The sequence below is a fragment of the Sus scrofa genome, chromosome 6 (assembly GCF_054392235.1).
Source record: "Sus scrofa isolate SSC_HxYL_T2T_F1_AM1 chromosome 6, Sscrofa_HxYL_maternal_Yorkshire_Landrace_v2.0, whole genome shotgun sequence".
In the NCBI taxonomy this organism is placed as follows: domain Eukaryota; kingdom Metazoa; phylum Chordata; class Mammalia; order Artiodactyla; family Suidae; genus Sus; species Sus scrofa.
This window is the reverse complement of record NC_139388.1, coordinates 171253410-171271437: the sequence shown is the minus strand read 5'-3', so window position 1 is coordinate 171271437 and position 18028 is coordinate 171253410. Positions and strand designations below refer to the sequence as shown.

The 18028-nt window shown below is 42.9% G+C and overlaps 1 protein-coding gene across 2 annotated transcripts in view; it reads left to right on the top strand.

The window, feature by feature from the left end:
• Nucleotides 1-18028, top strand: part of RNF220 (ring finger protein 220) — a 244529-nt gene that overhangs the window by 22528 nt on the left and 203973 nt on the right. The gene's annotated exons all lie outside the window — the stretch shown is intronic.

Sequence of the window (18028 nt, the reverse complement as noted above, 5' to 3'; positions counted from 1 at the left end):
GAACTCTAGAAATGAGATTTAAATGCAGGCAGACTGGCTCCAGAACCACTGGGAAGGAGGAAAGCCCCAGGAGAGAGAGGCCTGTGGGTCAGATTCAGAATAAGAACAATCCTTGTGGAGTTCCCAATGTGGCATAATGGCATCTGCAGCATCTCTGGAGCACTGGGATGTAGGTTCGATCCCTGGCCCAGCACAGTGGGTTAAGGATCCGGTGTTGCCATAGGTTGCTGCTGTGGTTGAGAACTGATCCCTGGCCTGGGAATTCCACATGCTGCGGGGTGGCAAAAAAAAGTCAAAAAAAAAAAAAAAATCTGTATGTCTGCTCATATGTGCCAGACACAGTTCTTAGCACCACACGTGTGTATATCAGGCTGTGTCCTTACTCGCAATCTTCTGTAGTAAGCAGCCCTTAGACAAAATCTGTTTGGGCCCCCTCACAAGCTTTTGTCACCCTGTCTACACTGTGGGTTCCATGAGGTGGGGCTGTGTCTCATTCACTCTGTTCTCCGTACCTGGTTGTTACCCGGAAGGTACTAGTTATAATCTTAAAAAAAAAAACCTACAACAGGAGTTCCTGTCGTGGCTCAGTGGTTAACGAATCCGACTAGGAACCATGAGGTTGCGGGTTCGGTCCCTGGCCTTGCTCAGTGGGTTAAGGACCCGGCGTTGCCGTGAGCTGTGGTGTAGGTCGCAGACATGGCTCGGATCCTGCGTTGCTGTGGCCCTGGTGTAGGCCAGTGGCTATGGCTCCGATTAGACCCCTAGCCTGGGCACCTCCATATGCCGTGGAAGCGGCCCTAGAAAAGGCAAAAAGACAAAAAAAAAAAAAAAACCCAAAAAACCAAAAAACAAACAAACCTAAAACAACCCAAGACTCGGTTTGTCCATCATAGCCCTTGACGGGAGGAGAAAGATGGTTTAGCATCTGCTAAGCCTAATGCTTCTTTTAGCGCAGCTTCTGCCTTGGGGAAACTCTACGGAGAGTGGCGGTTGAGAAGCCCCGACTCTGAGCCACGTGAGCTGTGTCTGGCCTTTCTGTGCCGTTTCCTCAGAGTGAAGTGGGATGAACAGTAGCATCCGACTCTCAGGGTCGTGAGGGTTGCAGGAGTTCATATAAAATACAAAGTCCTAAGAACTTGGCACACAGGGCCTGGCGCAAAGCGAGCCCCTTTTTTTTTTTTTTTTTTGGTCTTTTTAGGGCCACACCCGAGGCATATGGAGGTTTCCAGGTTAGGGGTCGAATCGGAGCTGCAACGGCCAGCCTATACCACAGCCACAGCAACAGGGGATCCGAGCCACGTCTGCAGCGTACACCACAGCTCTCGGCAATACTGGATCCTTAACCCACTGAACGAGGCCAGGGACTGAACCTGCGTCCTCATGGATGCTGGTCAGATTCGTTTCTGCTGAGCCATGACGGGAACTTCTTTTTGTTGTTGTTGTAGGCACAGATTTGAAGTCTCTTGAACCAGCCTCTTTCCCCCGCCCCACCCTCTACTCTCAATTATATCACAGGGACTGTGACTCTGATGGACCCTGATGGGTTTGTACAGTTTGTGACAGGTCTTTCTCTAGCCAAAAAAAAAATCCAAATTGGTATTAATGAGCTGGTACCCATAATGCAGTCCTTCCTTCCTGGCTCCAGTTCCCTGGGGCTGGGGCGAGGATGACTAGAACTCAGCTGTGAGTCCCGTTTTTTTAAAAGTTTTTTATTTGGGGGCTGCATCCTTGCCGTACAAAAGTTCCTGGGCCAGGGACCAAACCCGTACCACAGCAGCAACCCAAGCCATAGCGGTGCCAGTTCCAGGTCCTTAACCCTTTAGGCCACCAGGGAACTCCTGTGGGTCCTATTTTTAACTGCCCTCAAAAGCAGGGGGTGGGAATAACTAGAACTCCTCCCAGGAAAAGCCTTTATTTGGGGATAATGGGCTTGGTTAGTTTTGTTCTTGGCCTCTGCCCCGCCAGCCACTCAGCTAGCAAGCCTGTGAATTCTTTGCCAGCTATACTGGGAGAGGATAAGGGAGTGGCGGAAGGCCTCGAATCATTGGGAAATTTAAGCTAGAAAGGAACTGTGGCAGGTTGCTTTATTTTTCTTATTTTCTAATTACTTACAGGAAACCTAAGACTGTTTTCCCCTTTCGCCTAAGAAAAAAATCTTTTTCGCTATCCGGATTCTCATCCCGTTTGTACAGTCTGCAAATCCCCTTCTCCTCCATCTCAACTTAAGGGCTTCCAAGAGCGCCTGTTCTCACGGCTGGCTACTCTGGCTCCCACTCCAGCATCCACGCCCTGCCCCATCATCTGTAGTTAGCAATCAACTGATGCTCATAACTCCCCAAACTGGCCTCCCTCTTCCCAACTTAGCGTCCTCGTGTTCTTTCTAAGTAGCTTGGCCACAATATCACTTTCTTTAGCAGCATTCTAACTTCTAAGAAGCTTAATAGGCAAGGAGATTGTGAGGCCTTTGACTTTCTCTGAGCCTCAGCCCTAAGTGGTTTATTCTATTAAGCTGATTCTTGATGGTGCATAAAGCTTTGCTGGATGAGAAGTTGGGGCGGTGGGGCATTGGGGGGGGGGGCGGTTAGAGGAATGGGACGTTTTCACTCCCTCTTCCGCTGTGCCCCACCCTCCAACTCATGCCTGTCCTGATGCTGTTTTCAGAGCCCAGAATGAACAGAGTGGTGCTGGAGCTAAAGTAAAGAACTTTTCTTAGGGGATTTAAGAAGCTGGCCTTTTTTTCTTGAGCTTTGCTTTCTCCGCTCCCCACTGTCCTTTCTGCCCATTTGTTCCTGCTCTTTAATCAACCACTTTAGGAATTTTTCCCCCCATTCTTTCCTTTCACCCTGACTTTTGCCTCCACTCCAATTCTAGCTGCAAAAAAAGAGTAATGAATACAAATCATGCACTCTTGATTCAAGGGAGGACATTCAGGTGTGGAAAATAGAAAAACCCCAGCAGATTCCGTTCTAGCAAAGCAACAATGCACAATTTTTCTTGATGTGTTTTCCCTCAGAGTTATGCCAAGATGAATTTATTCCTTCTGGTAGTTTGCCCCAGACTAAAGATTTTTGGAGTTCCCTGTTAGATTCCCTCTTGGTTCAGGAGGGCCAGCAGGTTGGGAGAAGAGAAGAAGAGTGTCTGGTTTTATTGAATCATGTTGAGCTGCGGAGAAACTAGGAGGGACATTTGTGAGCAGGAAAAATGGGGTTGTTGGAGGAGTGATGGTAAGTGTAGGAAAAAAAAAGTGCAGGACAGCCTTCACAGAGAAGGCAGGAAGAAAACCAGAAGTGACCAGAAAGCTCAAAGGGAGGAAGGAAAACGTGAAGGTGGAATCAGTAAAAGGACGGAACTTTTGAAAGGGTATGAAAGAAAGACTCACCAGTTTGCTTTGCGAAGTATGACTGGGATGGAAAGTTGGAGTAAAACTTTTTATCTCGTGCTCTTCTGCAGTATTTGAATAGTTAGCATGTGCATGTATTATTTTTATATTTTAAAAGTCTAATTTATGACTTAAAACAGGTTATTTGGAAGTGCTGGAGCAGAGGAAGGATGCTCGGTCAAAATTAAAGAACTCTGAATAAAATATGGACTTGAGTTAAAAATCGTGTATCAATGTTGTCTCATTAGTTCTGGCAGGTTACCATGCTAAAAAAAGACGTTAATAATGGGGGAAGCAGCGTGAGCAATATAAGAACTCTCTGTACTGTCTTTGCAATTTTTCTCTAAATCTGAAAACTAGGGAGTTCCTGCTGTGGCTCATCGGGTTAAGAACTCAACATAGTGTCCGTGTGGATGCAGGTTCGATCCCTGGCCTCACTCAGTGGGTCAAGGAGCCAGTGTTGCTGTCAGCTGTGGTGTAGGTCACAGATGCGGCTCACATCCAGTGTTGCTGTGGCTGGTGTGGGCCGGCAACTGCAGCTCTAATTTGACCCCTAGCCCAGAAAGTTCCATATGCTGCTGTAAAAAGAAAATAAATAAATTTTTAAAAACCCATTTTATTGTGTTTAAACCTAATAAATAAATAAATAAAAACAATTCTAAAATGTTTATTAAAAAAAAAGACGATTTGGAAGACTGTATTGTGGGAAAAAGGCCCATGACTTAGCATCTAAAGATTGAATCTTGGCTTGATGAGCTGATAAAACCGAATGATTCCTCTGGTTCTAAAACTAATTACTAATTGGTTTCATTTCAAATGGCTGAGAGGGATGAGATATAGAGTCACAATTGCTGACGAAGTGTCTGATATCTCTTTGTCTTTTTGCCATTTCTTGGGCCGCTCCTGTGGCATATGGAGGGTCCCAGGCTAGGGGGTCTAATCAGAGCTGTAGCCACCGGCCTACGCCAGAGCCACAGCAATGCAGGATCCGAGCCGCATCTGCAACCTACACCACAGCTCACGGCAACACCAGATCGTTAACCCACTGAGCAAGGGCAGGGATCGAACCCGCAACCTCATGGTTCCTAGTCGGATTCGTTAACCACTGCGCCACGACGGGAACTCCCTCTCACTGTCATTGTTTATCACATTCATTTACTTTTCTGAATTAGCTCGTACAGAGTTTTAACCAATGGCCGTTTCAGTTTCAACATCCAGAAAGTACAGACTGGTCCAGGAGCTGCAGAGGGAAGGGGGTTGAGAAATGAGGGACTTAAGGGTCGTCAAATGCTTGCTGCTTTCTTCGCGTGACCAGGGTGGGGTGGACAGAGAGCAGATGTGAGGCCCGGGTGGGATCCACTTAACCAGTGCTGTTCGTGGCCATGTCTGTGAGGTTTGCCCCTCTTGTCGGCACTGCAGCCAGGTGGGAGCGGCCCGGAAGCCTCCGTCCCCACCACCCTCTAAGTGGGGTCTTTTCCGATCCTCTTTGCCCCATGCACCACGAAGGCTGGTCGCCACCATTGGCAGCTCCTTGCAGGACGAGGGTCTAGAAGACACAGACTTGCCACTGGCTCGGTATGACGTGTGCACATCCATCTTTCTGCCGCTCATGCATCATAAAGGGTTAGGACCACATGTTAGGCACTTGCCCTCTGAATTAGGTTCCCTGCCAGCCAGAGGAAGGAGGGCGAGGTTTTACCTTCCCGTGTAGTGGAGGAAGAGCTCTGGGCCCTGCCCCTGGTTGGCCCCGGCGCCCGGTCCAGAGGAGGGATTCTCTGTAGTATTGGATACACCTTCTTGGAATTTCCCCTCCCTTGGCTTCTGGGACAAGGTGCTCCTGGAAGGTCTTTTCCTACTTCTTTGATCTTGTTTTTGTTCCCATAAGACCCACTGCTCCCCCTATAGCAGCACTTATTTTTCTATCATGATAGGGAGTGAGGTGTGCATTCAGGAGGCGAGCAGGTGCTACGTTAGTCTGTAGATGAGTTTTAAAACATCAATCAGCTGAAAGTTTGCTTGCTTTCTCATAGCATCCCGTGCTGGCAATTTTAAACAATGTCGATTATAAAATATTTCTCCCCCAAATATCTTTGGTTGGTCTAAGTTCTGAAAAATTGTTGTGGTTCTTGAGTTTTAATAATATATACATAAGTGTCAAATTTGCTTTTTTTTTTTTTTTTTTTTTTTTTTTTTTGGTTTTTTTAGGGCTGCACCTGTGGCATATGGAAGTTCCCAGGCTAGGGGTTGAATCAGAGCTGTAGCTGCCGGCCTACACCACAGCCACGGCAACGCTGGATCTGAGCTGCATCTGTGACCCACACCATAGCTCATGGCAACGCCAGATCCTTAACCCACTAAGCAAGGCCAGGGATCAACCCCTAGTCCTCATGGATACCAGTCGGGTTTGTTGCCACTGAGCCACGATGGGAACTCCCTACCTGTTTTTTTTTGTTTGTTTGTTTGTTTGTTTTAATTAACTCTTTAGTAAACATTGTATACTATAAGGAAGATTGGGAGACTTTCCAGTTACTCTGTGGTCCCGGACACATGCAGACTCACTTCAAGAGTAAGCTCCCCCCTAATAGCACAGAAGCATCTGAGCTCACTTAGGGCACAGTTTCTGTGCTACTGCATCTTCCTGCGTGTGAACAGTAGCTCCAAACTAAACAAAGCGAACCCATTAATTTTAAAGAGGAAGAAATGTAAGTTATTTCAGTTCTGCCCTTCTTTGTGACCACTTGGAGTTCTTATTTATATTTAAATTTTGAAACATGTGTAGCCCTGGGAACTATGTCTAGTCGCTTATGATGGAGCCTGATAATGGGAGAAAAAAGAATGTGTACATGTATGTGTAACTGGGTCACCACGCTGTACAGTAGAAAAAAATTGTATTGGGGAAATAACTATTAAAAAATTTAAAAAATAAATAAATTTTGAAAGCATGGAACGAGCAGTGAACAGCAGAACATGACGTATTTGGTGTGTACACATTTTAGTTCGTCTAGTAAATACAGTTTACTAAACTAGAATATCTTTAAAAAGAAAACATTCTTTTAAAAGTGTTAATCACTGATGTTAAAACTAAAGAAGTAATTAAGAAAATAGTTATAATGACTGATTGTGACATGATACTTTATTTGTCATAAAAAGTGAGCCACTCTGTCAAATATGCCTGGTACATCTTGTGGTGATGTTTAAATTGAAATATGAATGATGAGCAGGTGACAGCCACATCAGGGTTTAGAAGAAGGATGTTTTGGCACTTAAAGAGCAGAGAGAAGGTCTGATGGCTGAGATGGAGTCAGCTTGGGGGAATGTGGCAGTGGATGAAATGGAGAGGGGCCGATCTTTGAGATTAGAGGTTGAATTTTATTCTAGGTACAAGAGGAAGCCACGGCGTGTTTAAGCAGGGAAAAGTGTAATGTTGTGGTTTATCACTAACTCCTTTTTTTTTTTTTTTTTTTTTTTGGTTGTGGCATGCAGCAGCTTGATGTGGGATCTCAGTTCCCAGACCAAGGATTGAACTCAGGCCGTAGCAGTGAAAGTGCCGAATCCTAACCACTAGGCCACCAGGAAACTCCCTGACTTATCATTTTAAAAAATGACTCGGGCTTCTTTGTGAATAACCAGTTAAAAGAGGGTAAGTGTCAGTAAAAGAGGACCATTGTAGAAAGGTCAGTGCAGTGGTCACAGTGAGAGAGGGAGAAGAAATCGTGTCTTCCACCTTTTGAAATATCCACAGTGCCTTTTCCATAGTAGGTACTTAATACTAAATAGGTGTATTTATAAAGCCCTAAGTGTCTTTAAAAAAACAAGACAAAACAAAACCCAAACCAGCAACAGAACAGATGCTGGGTAACATGCTGTTAAGCGAAGAATACTAACTTTGTTGCACAACAGATTGGGTTTTATTTTTTTTAATTTTTACAATTTTTAAATTTTTTTACTTTTTTTCCAGGGCTGCACCTGTAGCTTATGGAGGTTCCCAGGACACGGATCAAATCAGAGCTACAGCTGCTGACCTTGGCCACAGCCACAGCAATGCAGGATCCGAGCCGCATCTGCAATCCACACCACAGCTCGTGTGACACCAGATCCCTAACCCACTGAGCGAGACCAGGAATCGAACCCACAACCTTATGGTTCCTAGTCGGATTCGTTTCCGCTGCACCACGACAGGAACTCTCAGATTGGGTTTTAGTCATAGCTCTAGCACTTATCAGCGGAGCTGCATTGGGACAGGTAATTTAAAACTTTTTGAGCCTTGCTTTCTTTTTTGGTTACTTTTTAATTTAACTCTTATTTTATATTGGAGTTGAATATACATTGATTTACATTATGTTAGCTTCGGGGCGTACAGCAAAGTGATTCGGTTATACATACACATACATCCATTCTTATTCAGATTCTCTTCCCATACATGTCATTACAGACTATTGAGTACAGTTTGCTGGGCTATCAACAAACAGGTCCTTGTTGATTATCTCTTATGTGTAGTAGCGTGTGTACGTTAATCCCCGAAATCCCAATCCACTCCTCTGCTCGCCCCCCCCCCCCGCCTTTCCCCTTTGGTAACTGTAATTCCATTTCCAAGTCTGCGAGTCTGCTTCTTTTTCGCAAATAAGTTCATTTATATCATTTAAAAAAATATTCCACATATAAGTAATATATCGAACTTGTCCTTCTCTGACTTCACTTAGTATGATAATCTCTAGGTCCAGCCACATTGCTGCAAATTATTTTCTGTTTATGGCTGAGTAGTATTCCATTGTACCTGTGTACCGCTTCTTCCTTATCCTTTCCTCTGTCAGTGGTCATTTCGATTGCCTCCATGTCTCGGCAGTTGTTATTAGTACTGAAATGAACATTGCATGTATCTTTTTTTGAATTATGTTTTTCTGCAGATATATGCCCAGGAGTGGTATTACTGGATCCTATGATAATTCTGCTTTTAATTTTTAAAGAACCTCCATACTGGTTGCACAATTTACATTCCCACCAACAGTGTAGAAAGGTTCCGTTTTTTCCACACCCTCTCTAGCATTTATTGCCTGCAAATTTTTTGATTATGGTCATTCTGACAGGTGTGAGGTGATACCTCATTGTAGTTTTGATTTGCATTTCTCTAATAATTAGTGATGTTGAGCCTCTTTTCATGTGCTTTTTGGTCATTTGTAGGTCTTTGGAGAAAAGTCTGTTTAGATCTTCTGCCTATTTTTGATTGGGATTCTTATTTTATATGAAGTTGCATGAGTTGCATGAGTTGTTTGTATGTTTTAGAGATTAATCCCTTGTTGATTGCTTCATTTACGAATATTTTCTCCCATTCGGTGGGTTGTCTTTTTGTTTCGTTTATGCTTTCCTTTGCGGCGCTTTTACGTTTAATTCGGTCCCATATGCTTATTTTGTTTTTATTTTCATTACTCCAGGGGGTGGGTCAAAAAGATACTTCTGAAATTTATATTAAAGAGTGTTCTGCCTATGTTTTCCTCTAAGAGTTTTATATTATCTGGTCACACATTTAGGTCTTTTTGAGTTTATATTTGTGTATAGTGTTAGAGACTGCTCTAATTTCATTTTTTTACATATAACTGTTCAGTTTTCCCAGCATCACTTATTGAAAAGGCTGTGTTCTCTCTGTTTTATATTTCTGTCTCCTTTCTTGTAGAGTAATTGATTGTAGGTGTGTGGGTGGATCTCTGGGCTTTCTATCCTGTTGCATTGATCTATATTTCTGGTTTTGTGCCAGTACCATACTGCTTTGATTACTAGCTTTGTCATATAGTCTGAAGTCAGGGAGCCCCATTCCTCTAATTCTGTTTTTCTTTCTTGGGATTGCTTTGGCTGTTTGGAGTCTTTTGTGTTTCCATATAAATTTAGATTTTTTTTATTCTAGTTCTATGAAAAACGCCATTGGTAATTTGATAGGGATTGCGTTGAATCTGTAGATTGTCTTGGGTAATGTAGTCATTTTGACAATATTGATTTTTCCAATCCAAGAACATGGTGTATCTTTCCATCTCTTTGCATCATCTTCAGTTTCTTTCATCAGCATCTTACAGTTTTCAGAGTAAAGGTCTTTTGCCTCCTGAGGTAGGTTTATTCCTATGTATTTTATTCTTTTTGATGCAGTGGTAAATGGAAATGTCTCCTTAATTCCCCCCCCTTTTTTTTTGCTTTTTTTTTATGCCCACACCTGCAGCATGTGGAAGTTCCCAGGCTAGGGGTCGAATTGGAGCTACAGCTGCCGGCCTACACCACAGCCACAGCAACATGGGATCTGAGCTGCATCTGTGACCTACACCACAGCTTCACGACAGTTGCGGATCTCCCACCCACTGAGCAAAGCCAGGGATCAAAGCTGCATCCTCATGGATACTAGTCAGATTCGTTTCTGCTGTGCCACAAGGAGAACTCCTTAATTTCTCTTTCTGATCTTTGTTTTTAGTGTATAGAAATGTAAGAGATTTCTGTGTATTAATTTCGTATCCTACAATTTACCAAATTCAGCAATGAGCTCTAGGAGTTTTCTGGTAGCATCTTTAGTGTTTTCTATGTATGACGTCACATCATCAGCACACAGTGACAACTTTACTTCTTCTCTTCCAATTTGGATTCTTTTTATTTGTATTTTTTCTTCTCTGATTGCTGTGGTTAGAACTTCCAAAACCATGTTGGATAAAAGTGGCAAGAGTGAACATCCTCATCTTGTTCCTGATCTTAGAGGAAATGCTTTTAGCTCTTCACCATTAAGAATGATTAGCAGCGGGTTTGTCATATGCAGCCTTTACTATGTTGAGGTAGGTCCCCTCTATGCCCACTTTCTGGAGAGTTTTTATCATAAATGGGTGTCGAATTTTGTCAGAAGCCTTTTTTGTGTCTATTGAGATGGTCACGTGGATTTTATTCTTCACTTTGTTCATGTGGCGTATGACACCGATTAATTTGTAGATATTGAAAAATCCATGCATCCCTGGGATAAATCCCACCTGATCGTAGTGTATGATCCTTTTAATGTGTTGTTATATTCCGTTTACTACTATTTTGTTGAGGATTTTTGCATTTATGTTCATCAATGATATTGGCCTGTAATTTTCTTTTGCTGTGTGTAGTGTCTTTGTCTGGTTTTGATATCAGAGTGGTGAGGGCCTCATAGGATGAGTTTGGGAGTATCTCTTCCTCTGCAATTTTTTGGAATAATTTTAGAAGGATAGGTGTTTGATAGAATTCACTTGTGGAGCCATCTGGTCCTGGACTTTTAATTTTTAAAATTATTTATTTATTTATTTGCTTTTTAGGGCCACATCCATGGCATATGGAGGTTTCCAGGCTAGCGGTCAAATCAGAGCTATAGCTGCTGGCCTATGCCACAGCCACAGCAACACCAGATCCAAGCCATGTCTATGATCTACACCACAGCTCACAGCAACACTGGATCCTTATCCTGCTGAGTGAGGACAGGGATAGAACCTGCAACCTCATGGTTCCTAGTCAGATTTGTTTCTGCTGCACCATGACAGCAACTCCAGGCTTTTTTTTTTTTTTTTTTTTGTCTTTTGTCTTTTTTAGAGCCACACCCACGGTACATGGAGGTTCCCAGTCTAGGGATCTAATTGGAGCTGTTGCTGCCTGCCTACACCAGAGCCACAGCAATGCCAGATCTGAGCCACATCTTCGACTTGGACCACAGATCACGGCAATGCCGGATCCTTAACCCACTGAGTGAGGCCAGGGATTGAACCCTCAACCTCATGGTTCCTAGTTGGATTCGTTTCCACCACGCCATGATGGGAAATGGGAACTCCATAGACTTTTTAAATCACAGTTTCCATTTCAGTACTTTTGATTGGTCTGTTCATATTTTCTCTTTCGTCCTGGTTCAGTCTTGGAAGAGTGTACCTTTCTAAGAATTTATCCATTTCTTCTAGGTTGTCCATTTGATTGACATACAGTTGCTTGTAGTAGTCTGCTATGATGTTTTGTATTTCTGTGGTGGCAAATTTAACTTCTTTTTCATTTCGTTTTTGTGGATATGAGCCCTCTCCCTTTTTTTCTTGAGTCTGGCTGAAGATTTATTAATTTTATCTTTTCAAAGAACGAACTTTTACTTTTATTGCTTGTTTCTGTTGTTTTCTTCATCTCTATTTCATTTATTTCTGCTCTGATCTTTATGATTTTTTTCCTTCTACTAACTTTGGGTTTTGTTTGTTCTTCTTTCTCTAATTGTTTTGGGTGTAAGGTTAAATTGTTTATTTGAGATTTTTCTTGTTTCCTGAGGTAAGATTGTATGGCTATAAACTTCCCTCTTAGAATTGCATTGGCAGCATCCCATAGGTTTTGGATCATTGCGTTTTCATTGTCATTTGTCTCTAGGTGTTTTTTGTTTTTTGGTTTTTTTTTTTGATTTCCGCTTTGATTTTTTTCAGTGATCCATTGTTTGGTTATACATTGTTTGGCCTCCACGTGTTGTGTTTTTTCAGCTATTTTTTTCTTGTATTTGATTTCTAACCTCAGAGTGTTGTGGTTGGAAAAGATGGTTGATATGATTTCAGTTTTCTTAAATTTACTGAGGCTTGCTTTATGGCCCAATATGTGATCTATCCTGGAGAATGTTCCATGTGCACTTGAGGAGAACGTGCATTCTGCTGCTTTTAGATGAAATGTTCTATAAATATCAATTAAGTCCATCTGTTCTAATGTGTCGTTTAAGGCCTGTGTTTCCTTATTGATTTTCTGTCTGGATGATCTGTCCATTAGTGTAAGTGGGGTGTTAAAGTCCCTTACTATTATTGTGCTGCTGTTGATATCTCCCTTTTTTTTTTCTTTTTCTTTCTTTCTTTTTTTTTTTTTTTTGGTCCATATGGCGGTTTCCAAGCTAGGAGTCAAATTGGAGCTGTAGCTGCTGGCCTATGCTACAGCCACAGCAACATGGGATCCGAGCCATGCCTGCAACCTACACCACAGCTCACAGCAACATGAGATCCTTAATGCACTGAGCAATGCCAGGGATTGAACCTGCATCCTCACGGATACTAGTCGGATTCATTAACCACTGAGCACAACGGGAACTCCTGATGTCTCCTTTTATGGCTGTTAGCCTTTAAATTATATATTTAGGTACACCTATGTTGGGTGCATATATATTTATAATTTTTATTTCTTCTTGGATTGATCTCTTGATCATTATGTCCTGTCCTTCTTTGTCTTTTGTAACAGTCTTTATTTTAAAGTCTGTTTTATCTGATATATATATTGCTACTCCAGTTTTCTTTTGATTTCCATTTGCATGGAATACCTTTTTCCATCCACTCATTTTCAGTCCATATGTGTCCCTTGATCTGAAGTGGATCTCTTGTAGACAGCATATATATGGGTCTTATTTTTTGTATCCGTTCAGCCAGTTTCTGTCTTTTGGTTAGAGCATTTAATCCATTTGCATTTAAGGTAATTACTGATATATGTTGTTATTGCCATTTTATTAATTATTTTGGATTCGATTTTCTAGGTCTTTTTGCTTTCCTTCTTCTTTTGTTCCCTTCTCATAATTTGATAGCTATCTTTAGTTTTGTTTGGATTGCTTTTTCCTTTTTGTGTTTCTGTTGTAGATTTTTGTTTTGTGGTTCCCATGAGGTTTTGATGTAATTGTCTGTATATCCACTGTATATACAAGATTGTTTTAAATTGCCAGTCTTTTAACTTCAAGTGCATTTCCAATATCCTGCATTTGTACTCTCCTCTTCTCATGATTCCTGGTTTTGATATCATATTTGTGTGTGGATGATTTTCTACCTTTACTGTATATTTTCCTTTACTGGTGAGCTTTCCCATTTGTAAGTTTCTTACTTCTGGTTGTGGCCTTTTCTTTTCTGCCTAGAGAAGTTCCTTTAACATTTGCTGTAGAGCTGGTGTGGTGGTGGTGAATTCTCTCAGCCTTTGCTTGTCTATGAAGTGGTTGGTTTCTCTGTCAAATCCGATTGAAAGCCTTGATGGGTAGAGTATTCTTTGTTGCAGGTTTTCCCTTTTCATCACTTTAAATATGTCATACCATTCCTTTCTGGCTTACAGAATTTCTGCTGAAAAGTCAGCTGATAACCTTATGGGGATTCCCTTGTTTGTTATTTGTTGGTTTTCCCTTGTTGCTTTTAATATTTTCTCAGTCTTTAAATTTTTTCAGTTTGGTTAATTTGTGTCTTGGCATGTTCTTCCTTGGGTTTATCCTGTATGAATCTCTCTGTGCTTTCTGGGCTTGAGTGAATGTTTCCTTTCCCATGTTAGGGAAGTTTTCAGCTTTTATCTCTCCAAATTGTTTGTTTGTTTGTTTGTTTGTTTTTGCCCCCCTCTCTCTTCTCCTTCTGGGACCCCTGTAATGTGAATGTTGGTGCATTTAATGTTGTCCCATAGGCGTCTTAGACCATCTTCCTTTCTTTTCATTCTTTTGCCTTTGTTCTGTTCCACAGTGATGATTTCCACCAATCTGTCTTTCAGTTCACTTTTTTGTTCTTCTGATTCATTTATTCTGCTCTTGATCCCTTTTAGTGTATTTTTCATTTCAGTTATTTCATTTTCATCTCTGTTCTTTAAATCTTCTAGCTCTTTGTTAATTTTTTTTTTTTTTATCTTCTCAGTCAGCGCCTTCATTCTTTCTCTAAGATCTTTGATTGACATTACTGTCATTATTCTAAATTCTTTTTCAGGTCAATTTCTACTTGACTTGGTTGTTCTTTTGGAGTTTAGCCTTGTTCCTTTATCTGGAACATATTTCCCTGCTATCTCATTTTTTCTCACTTTCTGTGTTTGTGGTCTCCATTCCTCAGGCTACAGGAGTGTAGCTCCTCTTGCTTCTAGTATCTGCCCCCTGGTGGGTGAGGTTGGTCCAGAGGCTTGTGCAGGCTTCCTGGTGAGAGGGACTGCTGCCTGCCCACTGGTGGGTAGAGCTGGATCTTGCCCCTCTGGTGGGCAGCGCCGTGTCAAGGGGTGTGTTTAGGGACAGCTGTGACCTCAGAACAACTTAAGGCAGCTTATCTGCTGATGGATGGAGCTGTGTTCCCATCCTGTTGGTTGTATGGCCTGAGGCGTCCACATCCCAGCACTGGAGCCTGCAGACTGTTGGGTGGTGCCAGATCTTGGTGCCAAAATGGCAACCTCTGGGAGAACTTGCGCTGATCAATATTCCCTGTGTCCTTGCCCCCACAGTGAGCCACAGCCAACTGCCAACTCCCCTGGAGACCCTCCAAGACCCACAGTTAGTCTGGCCCAGGATCCTATGGAGTCACTGCTTTTCCCTTGGTCCCAGTGCACATGAAACTTTGCGTGTGCCATCCAGAGTGGAGTTTGTGTTTCCCCAGTCCCGTGGAGCTCCTGCACTCAAGCCCCACTGGCCTTCTAAGCTAAATTCTCGGGGGGCTCCTCTTCCCCTTGCCAGACCCCCAGGCTAGGGAGCCTGATGTGGGAGAACCTCTGCGATAGATTTATTTTCCAGTTTATGGGACACCCGCTCAGTGGGCATGGGATTTGATTATATCGCTAAAATTCCCCTCCTATGGTTTCATTGTGGCGTTTTCTTTGTCTTTGTGTGTAGACTATCTTTTTTGGCAGGTTCTAGTCTTTTTTGTTATGGTGTCATTGGTTGTGATTTTGGTGTGTTTGAGAGAGGAGATGATCTCAGTTTCTTCCACTCTGCCGTCTTGTGTGCCAAGTATGAGCCTCGCAAGAGTTTTCTTGTCTGCAAAATGAGAAGGAGCTGACTCATCTCTTTGTTGTATTGAACAAATTACATGAAATAATGTCTTTATCACATGATTTCTGGTCTGCAATAGCCATGCGATAAATTGTGATTATTACGGTGAGCAGGACATGAGCCAGTGGTCCCTGGAGCTTTGTTGTGGTTCTACCCATGGGGACAAGGCATCTGAGGTTCCTTAGGGTGTGACCAACACTATGGATCTTTTCGCAATTGAGATTCTTTCCTGAATCTAAACTTTGGCTGGCTGTTGATTCATAGGATTTTCAAGTCTTACGTGGAAAAAAGGTAAGAAGAGAGCTCCAGAAAGAGAAAGTTAGGGTTAGCTTATTCTCTAGGCTCGGTTCTTCCCCTTGATTTTAGGTGGAGTCAAATCTCCTGTCTCTTCATTTCCAACTGGAACAGTGAAGTCCTAAGATATGTGCTTCCTTTTCAGACAAAATAGCTACTCCCCAAAGCAAGTTTCCAGTTTTTCCTGCAAAAGCTCCCTGGGGCGCAGGGATCTGTAGTCCGGCACCTAGTTAAATGCCTCGATTAAGGATGCAGTCACAGCTATTTGGCTCTGTAAATCATTTGACCCTCACCTAGAGCATTCCAGGTCTCTGGGGCCCCAGCAATGACCATTCAGAATCTTTGAGGACAGGGCGGCACTGGAGACAGCTGTTATCCTTGGTGGAGAGAGAGCCTCTTCTTTGGTGGTGATAGTTCTTTGAATTAAGGTTTTCTTTTCATTAAAGTTTTCTAGCAAAGATGTGTGTGTAAAAGTGAGAATAAAAAGAGGGGAAAGGCAAAAGGCCCAACAGTGTACAGAAACTATTAGCACAAAGGCCAGGGGAGGGACTTGCCCGGGGAGGACAAGGAAGTGATTTTGCCCAGTTTAAATCCCACTTGAACCGTGTGGTTTCTGAGTCCTGAACCTTTTGAGGTTCGAGTTGAGTGCACTCTCAACAAAACGTGATTTTCTGGTTCACATCAAAAAGGCTTTAAAAGACTTCGAAGTCTTTTCCTTGGGACATCAAACAGTCCTCCACAAAGCAGGGTGCTGATGAGATGCGTGCAAATGACCAGATTAAATTCTCCCGCGAGGATTCGATTCTCCTTGAGAAGCATGTGAGGTTGGAGACCCCGGGGGAGATGGGTCTACGCCAAACATACCCCCACGCGGGACCCGATGCCCTTGAGCGTGTTTCTTCTCAGTACCTCCCCGGGCCGGAGGCTGACCTTATTTGTTATAAGGTTCACATCAGAGTACCCAGGGAATTAGGAGCTGAAAACAAACTCTTCTGTATTCTCTGTCTTGCCTAAGGCAACACTTAGGTCCCCCAATAAAAGGTGTAAATTAACTTAGAAAAGATAGGCCATTCCTTTGAAAAATTGTCAGTTGTCTAGGTGGCTTAGAGCAGAATTTTGCTTATTGAACCAGCCTCAGTCTTTAGAGGAATAAGGACTTCGGTGTCTGCTGCCTTATGGTAAATGGACTAGCTGACTTTGAGATTGGCGTAGCAAACCAGCCCGCGCAGGGGCTGCCAGCAGTGGATGCTCACGGCACAGGCACAGCCGTGGGTGGGTCAATGGCCCGAACACCGTCTCTGGGCCGAGCGGCTAAAATATTCATGATTCGCTTTCAGGGGGAGAGACGCCGATGTGGCTCCTCTCCTGAAGGAACCATAATTAGCAATTAAAGCATATTTAAAAACCTGTTCCAACCGGCAGCTTCTAAATAAATAATTGTCGCTGCCGATTGGACTTGTTTTCTCCCCCTGTGTTTCCTTATCTCTTTCCCCCTCGCATAACTCACAACCCTGCAAATGCTCGGTCGCCTTTAATAGGATTCTGTCAATACGTTTACCATGGCGACTTGGCTTGTATTTGGCGAGCGTTTGAAGAAATCAGTCACTGGTTGGAGGGAGGAAAGACAAGCTGTCGATATCCAGGGAGAAATGCTAATAACCCTGGTGACAAATCGTCCTCTGGATTCTCCCCGGGTTAAGAAAAAGCACCTCTTAGACGTGGGAGCTCAGGGCTAAGTGGTGGTGACTTGTTAGGAAGAGCAGACATTAGCTGTCACGGACCTGCCGTGTCCTTTTCATTGTCTCACTGTGCACCTCTCAAAGCCATGGGTGAGTTTTGGAGACGGATGGGACTGGAGGTGGGTCCTGATTCCCCTGCTTTTTAACTGTGTGACCTTCATTTTCTCATCTGTGAGTTAAAGATTGAAATACCTAGCCTCAGGAAGGGGTGGAGAGGCCTTGCCCAAAGGTATTAGTCACTGCTTCTCAAACTCTTCTGGGAAAGGACACAAATGATAGATGAAAATAAACATCTGGCCCCGGGCTTGTGATGGTGAACAGAGAATATCATGTATTGAGGAATCTTGCATTATCTTAAGTTTTTGTGAATTTTGTGTTGTGAGTGTAATGTATCAAAATAATGTTGAAATGTACTTTAGCATTAGTAAAATCAGTGCTGTGATAGGATGCATTAATTCAGCACCTATTTATTGAATGCCTACTATGTGCCAGGCAGATTTAGACACAAAGGCTATAGCCGTGAATACAGTAGGTGAGATCTGGACTCCCAGTGAGTTTACAGTTGTGCATTAATCAGGAAACCTAGTATTGCGTATGTCTCAGGTCCTCTGTGACCCTGTTGAGGGGACACCAAACCCTACACCAGAGCATCCTGGGGAGGAGTGGCTATTTGCCATGGTTTTAAGCAGGGGGAGATAGTGAAACCTCTACACGGCGGGAACTATGAGTATTTTGGTATATATCCTTCCAGCTTCCTTTTACAGATAGAGAAATTGACAAAAAAAATTTATTAAAGTAAGATTATATTAGTGCGCTAGCTTGTGACTTTCTTTTTCATTTACTATGGATAGTTCTCGCGTCAGTAAATAAAGCTCTGTG